We start from the raw sequence: 10,235 nt of genomic DNA, 5'->3' as shown, positions 1-10,235 counted from the left end.
GTAATAAATCATGGAACGAAAAGTGGAATAGATAAGATTATGATATCCAAATAACCGTTGTACAAATCCGGACAGGCCGAACTGATACGAGAAAGGACACTTCCTTTTACAGGGGGAACAAAAATTTCCCTTTCACTCAAGTACGCAGACTCCACGGAGCGCGCGAATACTCGATACACAAATCGTTAGTCAACATCAGCCGATTGGCGTCCAGCTGGAAGACTGTCGAAAGGACACTTGTAACGCACTGTTGCTCCATAGCTGCTGCCGACGTGACGTGTTTGCTCGCAGGAGCAGATATTGCCGTGTCCTCGTGGATCAAAGTTCGCGCGCGTGTGGCTTCGTGAGAAGAAGGAAAAAATTGATTGTGTTATTTACTACCATGCGACACAAATCGGTTCCAGTTCATTGTTGGACCTTGATTGGAGCACTACTGCAAGTTGCTCCCGTGGAATAGTTACTACTTTACCTTTATCTACTGACCACTGCCTGCTGATTTGGTCTGTGATTTTGAGTAGGACTGACATTCATCAGGTGCTCTGCTGTTTGCGTGTATTTCGATGGTTGGTTGGTGGCTTCTATTTAATCGTTGAAAGTAGCACGTAATTGGTGACAGTATCAGACAGAAGGTTGCTTAACTAATCATTTTGGATCGTTAGTGCTTGATTGGATACTGGCGGTTTCCTATTCAGCCAGGGCAGTTAGTGAAGTAAGTTTTTGTAGAAGAGTGAATTTAGATGTGATTTGTATTTCACAGCATTTCAATACTGTTTCAATAATATAAATATAAATCTTATCAATTCCGAAACTAAATAAATAAAATGATACAAAAATATTCAAGAAAATCTCGAAAAACTTGGTAACATGCGAACGATTTTAACACTTAATAAAAGGAATCCCCAAAAATGTTGTTCATATTTTTACTGAAGGATTCTGCTATCTTTTGCATCAGTTTCGTAGTGATCAACCGAAAAACAAGGGATGGCAAATCCCGGAAAGTGAGTGGATCTTTTTGCGGTTTGCATCACATTTTAAAACACTTTAGTCGATAAGCCTTTTTCCTCACGTAAGATAACTCGTTTTACGTCGGAATCCGGCTGGAATCGGTGAGAGCAGGTGTAAACCCTTGTGGTTTCGGTGGTAGCTTTCAATGGAATTATAAATAAATGCTGTAACGGATTTTACCGGCTTTGACCGAAAAGAGAACAAGGAATCGTTCGTGAAATGCATAAGGAACGAATGCGTTTGAAGTCGTTTGAAACTTTGACTTGCGGTTGAGTCGGATTTCCGTCAATGTTTTTTCGACAAAGAATATTGTCTTAAGTTAAATTGAATCGAATATATATCCTTAGTTGAATTTGCCTTTTCATATAACAAGCTAGCTAATTTTCATTTTACTTCCGCTTTTTATCTACCCCATAGTTTATGTCCCCTTTTGCCTGGTACCGAATTTTTGGGTAAATGATGATAAATAGTAATATTTATACCTTCTCACTATAAATCATCATCAGTGAAAGCTCGTATGACACGCTGTCATGATGTTCGAATTGTTTTGTCACGCAATTTGCGGGCCCGGGGCGTTGGTTTGCCTATGCTTGATCCTATGATAAATGCCTAGCCCAGCGAACGCGTGATTCGTCCGGTAGCTCCGTAAAACTTTTCGCGACCCTTTTTTTTGTATCCGGCTGTGTTCAATATTTGATGCGAATGAGCTCGAAAAGTTCAATTTTGATTGTGTAATATTTGACTCGTTCAATTGTTTGCGATGAAACAGGGATAGGTATCATCATTCCACTCTGCGCCTAGCTTTGAAAACTTTGTCCTAATTAAAGAATTTACCATTACACTTCAATGATGACAGACACTATTATACAATAGAAAAAGAAAATGAATTTGTTCGATGTTGTGTACCTTTCATAAAACTTTATTAAGTACTTGCAAACAGCTTTGAGTAACATATAAAATGTTAAGTGTGATAGCGAGAACAAAATCAAGAATAAACATTCAAGGAATCTGGTCTCAAGTCTGGTTTTGAGATTTACTCTTACTGAATGCGTTTTATGCAGATACTGTATTCTATCCCATTTTTTTCAAAACTAATGGAGAAGTAACTAGGGAGGTTTTTATGTACAAAGGACCTAATGTTCATTAGTAAGTTAAACTTGAAATTGTTCATATAAAGTCACTATTTTTTAGACTCCTTTTCCTCTGTTGGAGTATCTATATAAAAACTTCAAAAAACGACATTTTCAATTAGCTTCTGATTCTGATTTCCAGGGCTTGATTTGAATGTTGAAGTCTATACATTTACTATGCATAATGTTCAATGGCATCTCTAGATAAACGATTTAAAAACATTATTGCTATACCAAGTTTTGCTCGAGATATCTGTCTCAAATAACGTTACCGATGACAATTTCTAGTATGAAGAAAAGCACTGCCTGTTTCCGTAATCGTATGAAGCGAAAAATTTTGATGAATCTACAGTAAGCATGTAATTCAATTTATTTATGGGCCTAGTGAAAGTTCTAAAGTGTATTTATAACAATTCAAAACTAGGTGTGAGTTCGTAATTTTTCATCAAGACAACGATTGGTCACAAGAATTGGCTTGATCCGTAATTCATATATATATTCAGAAAGATGGGAAAATTTAGTATCTGCTGGACAGTACTTTTAATGCAATAACCGCTGTTTGGTTCTCCAGAATTTGTGACGAAAACACTGGAGACATACTCCTATACACAAAATTACTAGTTTTTTTTATCTTTGGGTCAAATTAAATGGTCGTAAGTTGTGATTTTATTGAGTACAACAAGAAATGTAGCCTTAATCGATATTCTGGTAGATCATAGAGCCCTCATATTATTAGCTAGTTTCTCAAAAATAAATCTCCTGATTATCTTCCATCACAAATCCATTAAAAATCATTTACGTATAACCGAAATAAGCTTTTGCAAACTTCGAGAACTTGATGAACTAATTTGAAAAATTTGAAAATTCCCCATTGATTTCAAATGAATACATGAATACATTGCATAGAACATTTTAGTTTCTGAAAAATTTAGTAAAATCAGTAAAAAACGCGTCAAGACCAGTTTCGATATGAAATTTCAACTCGTTTCTGTTCTGTTTCTTAACGCAATAGGATTGGTTACATAATAAGCTTATATAAATATGAGAACCGGTAAACTTTATAGTTGGCTGTCGTCTGTGGGCGCATTATGCATTTTAGGCGTATACCATTCAGGTATACTCTGGAGAAAATATTTCTGCATGCTTTTATATATTTTTGGTGCTTCTGTTTCAGTGAGTTTTCGTTCTTTTTATACCGGATCAAATTCCATGAATTTATCTTCCGACTTGTCTGCAATTGGAATTGTTCATCTTCGTACAAATAAAAACTAGTCGGCACAGGAACCGTTTGGAGAATGGTAGTATAAATACCTAGCACTTTAAAGTACCGATGCGCACCGATTTTGCATCATTTTGTATGACAGTTTGAAAGTTTTGATACTCATTGCCCTATAATTTCAGAACCGGAAGTCGGATCTAGATGAGATTGCACAGTGTTTTTAAAGACACTGAGAGCTTTAATTTGAATCATGATTTGTGAAAACCAGCACTGAGAAATCGAAGTGAGTTCCGTTTTTAAAGCTTTCGTTTACTATTACCGAAGCGTTCGGAAGTGGAAACCGGGCACTAGTAGTCCCAAAGTAGATTTATATATCCACCAACTAACAAGATCTGCCAACTAAATGAATTTACCGGCATATTTTATAATAATGTGCACCTCGTATCGCCATCGCTTGTAAAAAAATACTCACGAAATTGATTTTTTTTAATAATTGCACTGTAATACCGGAACCGGAAGTTGGATCTGGATCAAGTTTTCGCAGACTTCTTAAAAAATTCCAAGACCTTTCATTTGCATCTTAGTTTGTAAACATCGGTTAAAAAATTTCCGAGAAAATTGAATGTGCATTTTCTCATAGATTTGCTCATATTGCCTTGTAATTCAGGAACCGGAAATCGGATCCGGATAAAATTCAATAGCAGTATATGGTACCGTAAGACCTATCATTTGAATCCGAGTTTGTGAAAATCGGTTCAAAGGTCTCTGAGAAAATTGAGTGATATTATTTGTCACATACACACATACATACATATTTACACACACAGACATTTGCTCAGTTCGTCGAGCTGAGTCGAATGGTATATGACATTCGGCCCTCCGGGCCTCGGTTCAAAAGCCGGTTTTCCCAGTGATTGTATAGCCTTTCGATATGAGAAAGGCAAAAAAAGTTTTCATAATATAGGGGAGATCGTGGCTAAAGCGACCGTTTTATGGAAAAATTCCTATCCAAGTTATCTCTACCGTTGTATAGATGCCAACTACAGCTACAATTCCCAATTTGTGATTTGGAAAAAAATTTGCATTAGTTTTCGTAGCAAGTGGCGCAGAAATCTACAATTTTTGGAACCGCGGCGTTAAACTGGACTCGTTATGGGGCAAAACTAGACTATAGCTTTACATAAAAATTAAAAACGAATACAATGAGGTTGTCAGGTCGTGAGATATCTTAATTTCAACTTCTGTCCCAATTTCTAATTACGAGGTGCACATTATTATAAAATATGCCGGTAAATTCATTTAGTTGGCAGATCTTGTTAGTTGGTGGATATATAAATCTACTTTGGGACTACTAGTGCCCGGTTTCCACTTCCGAACGCTTCGGTAATAGTAAACGAAAGCTTTAAAAACGGAACTCACTTCGATTTCTCAGTGCTGGTTTTCACAAATCATGATTCAAATTAAAGCTCTCAGTGTCTTTAAAAACACTGTGCAATCTCATCTAGATCCGACTTCCGGTTCTGAAATTATAGGGCAATGAGTATCAAAACTTTCAAACTGTCATACAAAATGATGCAAAATCGGTGCGCATCGGTACTTTAAAGTGCTAGGTATTTATACTACCATTCTCCAAACGGTTCCTGTGCCGACTAGTTTTTATTTGTACGAAGATGAACAATTCCAATTGCAGACAAGTCGGAAGATAAATTCATGGAATTTGATCCGGTATAAAAAGAACGAAAACTCACTGAAACAGAAGCACCAAAAATATATAAAAGCATGCAGAAATATTATTAAGACTGACGTCTCAATTTCCAGCTCAACTTTCGGCTGCCTGTCACATGAAAGCGCATTTATAATGTCAATCCATGGATCGAAAAAATTGTTGATTTATAAGATATTTAAGCTGTCCAATTAAATCCAGTGTCCGGTCCAGCTCCGTTTTTTTACATTTTTTGCTTCGCCACTTTGAACGACGGTATACAGTTTTTAATACTCTTCACCCTGTAATTCCGGAACCAGAAGTCGTATCCGGATGAATTTCTGGAGTTTTGTCAGAAATTATAAGCTCGTTCATTTGAACTTTTATTTGTGAAAGTCAGTCCCGCCATCTCTGAGAAAAATGACTGAGTACTTTGACATTGAATTTGTTTACTAATCACTCTATTATTCCGGAACCGGAAATTTGATATAAATTAATTTCAGGAATTTTCTATGGGACTACAAGACCTTTCATTTGAATCTAAGTTTGTTAAAACCGATTCAGCCATCTGAGAAAAGTTAGTGCACATAATTTAATTTTTTGTACATATTCTGTAATTCCGGAGCCGGAAATATGTTTCAAAAAATATCAGGAACTTTGTTTAGAACTACAAAATCTCTCATTTGAATCTTACTTCGTTAAAATCAGTACAACCATTTTTGAGAAAGTTTAGTGCATCAAAATGTAACATAAATTCAGACATTTTGCATACGAACTGAGTCGGACCTTCGGGTTTTCACAGTGATTGCATAACCTTTCTATATGAGAACGACAAAAAAACAACATTTTTTCTGGGAAGTATTCCAAAAAATTATTTTTTGTAAGTTTTTTCTTTATTTTAGTTCCGAACAGAGTCTCGAGTATCACCAATAAAATGGCGTTTTGGTGTCAGATAAACAGAACATCCGAAATCAAGGCAGCAGCGAAGCATCACTTTTTTATATATGTGTTTCTGTTGATACACTTGCTCTGCAAATATTATGTTTGATGACTTCCGAAAATTTCAAAATATTTTATTTGAATGGTTTTTCGAATAAAAAATTCCTCACCATACTGACTGACCACTTTAAATACATGCATTGCAATAATTTCGTGTTAACCATTTAATAACTGATTTTTCATATAATCCAAGTTCTATGAAGTTTTTTGAACATTTTTCGCTAGCTTCTAAAGCTGTCAAAACTTCTAAATCTATATTTTTTAGCAATTTGTCTTGTGTTTTTGTTTTTTTTAGCAGATCATGTTACAGAACTATTTCAACTGTTATAAGGAAAATAGGTTTAGTTATTGATCATTTCTTAAATGAAAAGGTACCCAACCAGCTACAAAAATACAGGTACAAAGAAATAGGATGTTGACCATTTTGCGACCTATTACCAATCGTTCAGCTGCCGTGCGCTTCATCTTTATTTTCTCAGTACCTAATGACGTACACTAAGGTTCATATGTGTTTTGTTTTGGGGGTGTTAAATTGCACAACGGATATTGATTGTATTATTTGCTAAGGCTGTGTGGGCACATTTTATGATTTATGGTAAACGTCAAAAGCGATACATTTGAAAGCATTAAGAAATTTCTTCATATTTTTTATTTTTATTTTATTTCGGAAGGAAAACAGTATTGCTCATTGGATTTCAATCAGTAATATGTTACGTACTGGCCCGCATCAATTAAAGTGAGGCTAATGATGATGCATTACTACATAAACACTACACTTTCAGGTAGGTTGCATCCAGCCACTAGTTGTATCACCTTTTATTTTATGCTTATACTGAAAAAAAAATAGATTACAAAATACCGTCATACGTTTTAAGATGGAGTCATAAAAATCCGACCCGAACGTGCGCTTCCGTAGTAGCTGTAAAAATGAACATTCTACCAAGGTGCATTTCGATAGGTAAATGCAGACACAAGCAACTACCGCCACTACATTTACTAATGACGAATCTGTTGAAGCATAGTGGAAACGGTTATGAGTTTTCCATCCGCTTTCTTTCGTCCGTTCCGTTCGATATTCGAGTGCATTCATTGTAAGCATTTGCAAGTTCACCGTATGGAACCGTTGGTAATGGTTCGCCAGCGGGTGCACTAGTTCCAGTCGAAAACGGATACAGATATGGCATCATGGCTGTTGATGTATAACCGTTCGAAAGACTTTCTGATGGCGAAAACAACAAATACAATTTGCAACCGTAGTAATGAAGTTTGCGAAGCATAATCAGAAAGATAAACACTTCAAATTTCTTATCATCGTCATCAGTCCAAACAACATCTAGACATCTTACATCGATGATTAGTTTGCCATTGTGTAGCTCGAGTAAAATGAGCAGGACTTTAGTGATTCTGCGAATATGAAGAATGAGAACATGAGATAAAACTGGTTAATATCTCATCTTGACTGTCCGAAAGGAAACAAACTCTTATAGCACCACACAAACACAGACAAAAGTGGTGGTCAATGGCGTAAAAAACTGTGAAAATCGATGTTCAGTTACTGACTGGAAGATGCACTGATTCCGGCGGGAATTATTATTTCAATTTCCGCTTCACGTTGCTACTATTACAGTTAACGTTATTACATCAATTTGTACTCGTTTGAAGCAGAAGAAGTACAAGCAACAGTTCGAGCAGAAGCGTATCTGGTCCCTTTCGGGTTGTGATGCGATTCTCCGCAGCCAGCAACATGGTGATGCCAGGCACTGTCGGCGTTGGCCCTTGCGGAATACACTGTCCCACAGGCGCAGGATAGCGAAAATTGAAGGAAGCAAAAAGCATCGAGGTGATTCAATTCTCTGTTTTATGCTTATTGCATTATGAGGATGGTTTTATAGGTTCGATAAAACTGTTTGCATGTTTTACTATAATTTTGAAATTATCGACCACTAAACTGATTGGGCAGCAGATAGCAACCGGATGATGACACCTTTTGATTGCATTCATTTATTCTACCGCCTATGGTATTTTTACACGAAGAATACAAACTGCGGTCAATTTGAACAAAGATCCATTTTAAAAACGGTGAAAAGGTTTCGGCTCGATATATTTCCGGATGTCGGATAAATTTTCGGGTTGAATACTGACCTTTTCGTCTTACATTGTCAGATCTTTAGAAATGATCTTGGACTCCGATGTAATTGGTAAAATTGTAGTATACTGAGTTCAATTTTTATAATTTATTTCAACGTGGAAAGATTTTGGAACTAATATTTTTCAAACTTATTTTTTCTATTTTATTTTAGTGTTATGACATGAGGTTGTTGTTTTGTTGCGTCGTTAGAATCTTTCGCATTCTACAGTCCCACAAACGTTATCTAAATTCATATCGAAAAAAAGTTATTTTGTGCTCTCGATATCTCGAGGCATCGATTAACCCATCACGCTATACCTGTCCCATAGGTCTAAAATTCCGAAGCGAAACTCACATAAATTTCGCAGAAATGAATGAACTTTTAAGCGAAAGAGGGTGATGCCCAAGTAATTGCAACCTAAACCGTTGATTTTAACCATGGTAGCGATGCTCATGTGCTTGATGTAAGGCCATTTTACAGCAATTGTGTCCTTTTATCGCTTCATTAATGCACGCTAGTGCTGGCTTTTTTCTGATTTGAGGCAGTTCTCAAAAAGTACACTAAGCCGATCCCAGAAAACCGACATTATGATCTTACCGTCCCATTGAGACGCACCTCGAAGCGGCACTCGTCAGCATTGTCAGGAATCATTCTGTTATCTGGCGTATAATAATGGATCCACCCAAACATGTACTCGAAGTGCGCTCGCGTTCGTATTTCTAGCCCTAAATAAGTATGTGCGGGATCCAGCGGCAGGATGTCTTTCTCATCTGCAGAATTTTGCTTAACTAAGGCATGCTCGCGCACTTTCTCTTTTCGGTCGTCCAGTACAATTTTATGTATTATGTTATTATTATTGTCATTTATTTTACCCCGGTTTCATCCTAAATTGTATGTGGTTTTGACAACATACAACACATAACGCTTCCTAACACACAAAACATACAAAAAAGTAACGCATGTAACGCTACGTAACGCCTATAACTAACAAAAAAATAACGCATGTAACGCTTCGTAACGGATATAACTTACAAAAAAATGACGCATTTAATGCTTCATAACGTCTATAACTTACAAAACAGTAACGCATGTAACACTTTGTTACATCTAAAACTTCCTTTAAAGTAACGCGTTGTTACTCGTTTACCGCAGGAATCTAACCCTTGTAACGGTTTTTAGCATTCATAATTTCCTCAACATAACTCATATGATTTGAAACCTTCAATGTAAGATAATTATCGTATTCAACGCTTTCTAGCTTCTTTTACTTAACGTAACGCTTTCCATCTCACGATAATAACGAGTGAAACGCTTCGTAAAATGGAACATTTTTCTATGTTGGGGACGGATATAGCGTAATGGGTAAGTCGATGCCTTTCACGCAACCCACCTGGGTTTGATGCCCAACCTCACACAAAGGATCAGAAAGTTCTTCTATGACCTTAAAGTTAAAATCTCTATAATCAAAACAAAACGTAAATAGCTTCGAAAACTAAACTACTATTTAATGTATTTTATGTATTACTATTAATATCATTTATTTTTCTCCGGTTTCATCCTCCATTTTACGTAGTTTTAACTCTGTTCTGCTTCGTAGAGCCTGCGTGCTTTATCGACAGTTGAGTTTTGCCCATCACGTAACTCTCAAAACCTCTATCTCACGGTGTAATCGACAGAATCAACAACCCCATAATATTTCTCAAACGTTTGTTGTTAATGTTCAATGCTAATGTTATCATGTGATTTTATGAAGAATCCTGCTTTACCCCGTCCATACAGCAAAGCGGGGCAGAAAAACTGTTTCAAGTCGTTCTGAACAATTACTTAACGTAACGAATAACCAAGATGGGAAAGGTTTTATTCGATTTATACGTCAATGAAGACAGCGAAAAACAACGAAATATTCAAAACTGGTCTCAAAATTTATCGAATTTGTAGATCTTGCTAGTTGAAGGTGAAAAATAGTAACTTAGACTACGTCGGGTATTTTTCTAAATGGGAACCACATCAGCATCATTGTGGATTAAAACACTTTATACAACGATTTTGTT

At 36.3% G+C, this 10,235-nt stretch overlaps 1 protein-coding gene across 1 annotated transcript in view; it reads left to right on the top strand.

Annotated features, from left to right (window-relative positions):
• The first annotated feature begins 238 nt into the window (after positions 1-238).
• LOC131428974 (dopamine receptor 2) overlaps positions 239-10,235 on the top strand; it is an 80,023-nt gene continuing 70,026 nt past the window's right edge. Inside the window, exon 1 of the mRNA XM_058593034.1 lies at positions 239-709. The gene's annotated coding sequence lies outside the window, so the exon portion shown is untranslated. The remainder of the gene's footprint in view (positions 710-10,235) is intronic.

Source organism: Malaya genurostris, chromosome 1 (genome assembly GCF_030247185.1).
Source record: "Malaya genurostris strain Urasoe2022 chromosome 1, Malgen_1.1, whole genome shotgun sequence".
Taxonomy (NCBI): domain Eukaryota; kingdom Metazoa; phylum Arthropoda; class Insecta; order Diptera; family Culicidae; genus Malaya; species Malaya genurostris.
This window is presented reverse-complemented; position numbering and strand designations above follow the sequence as displayed.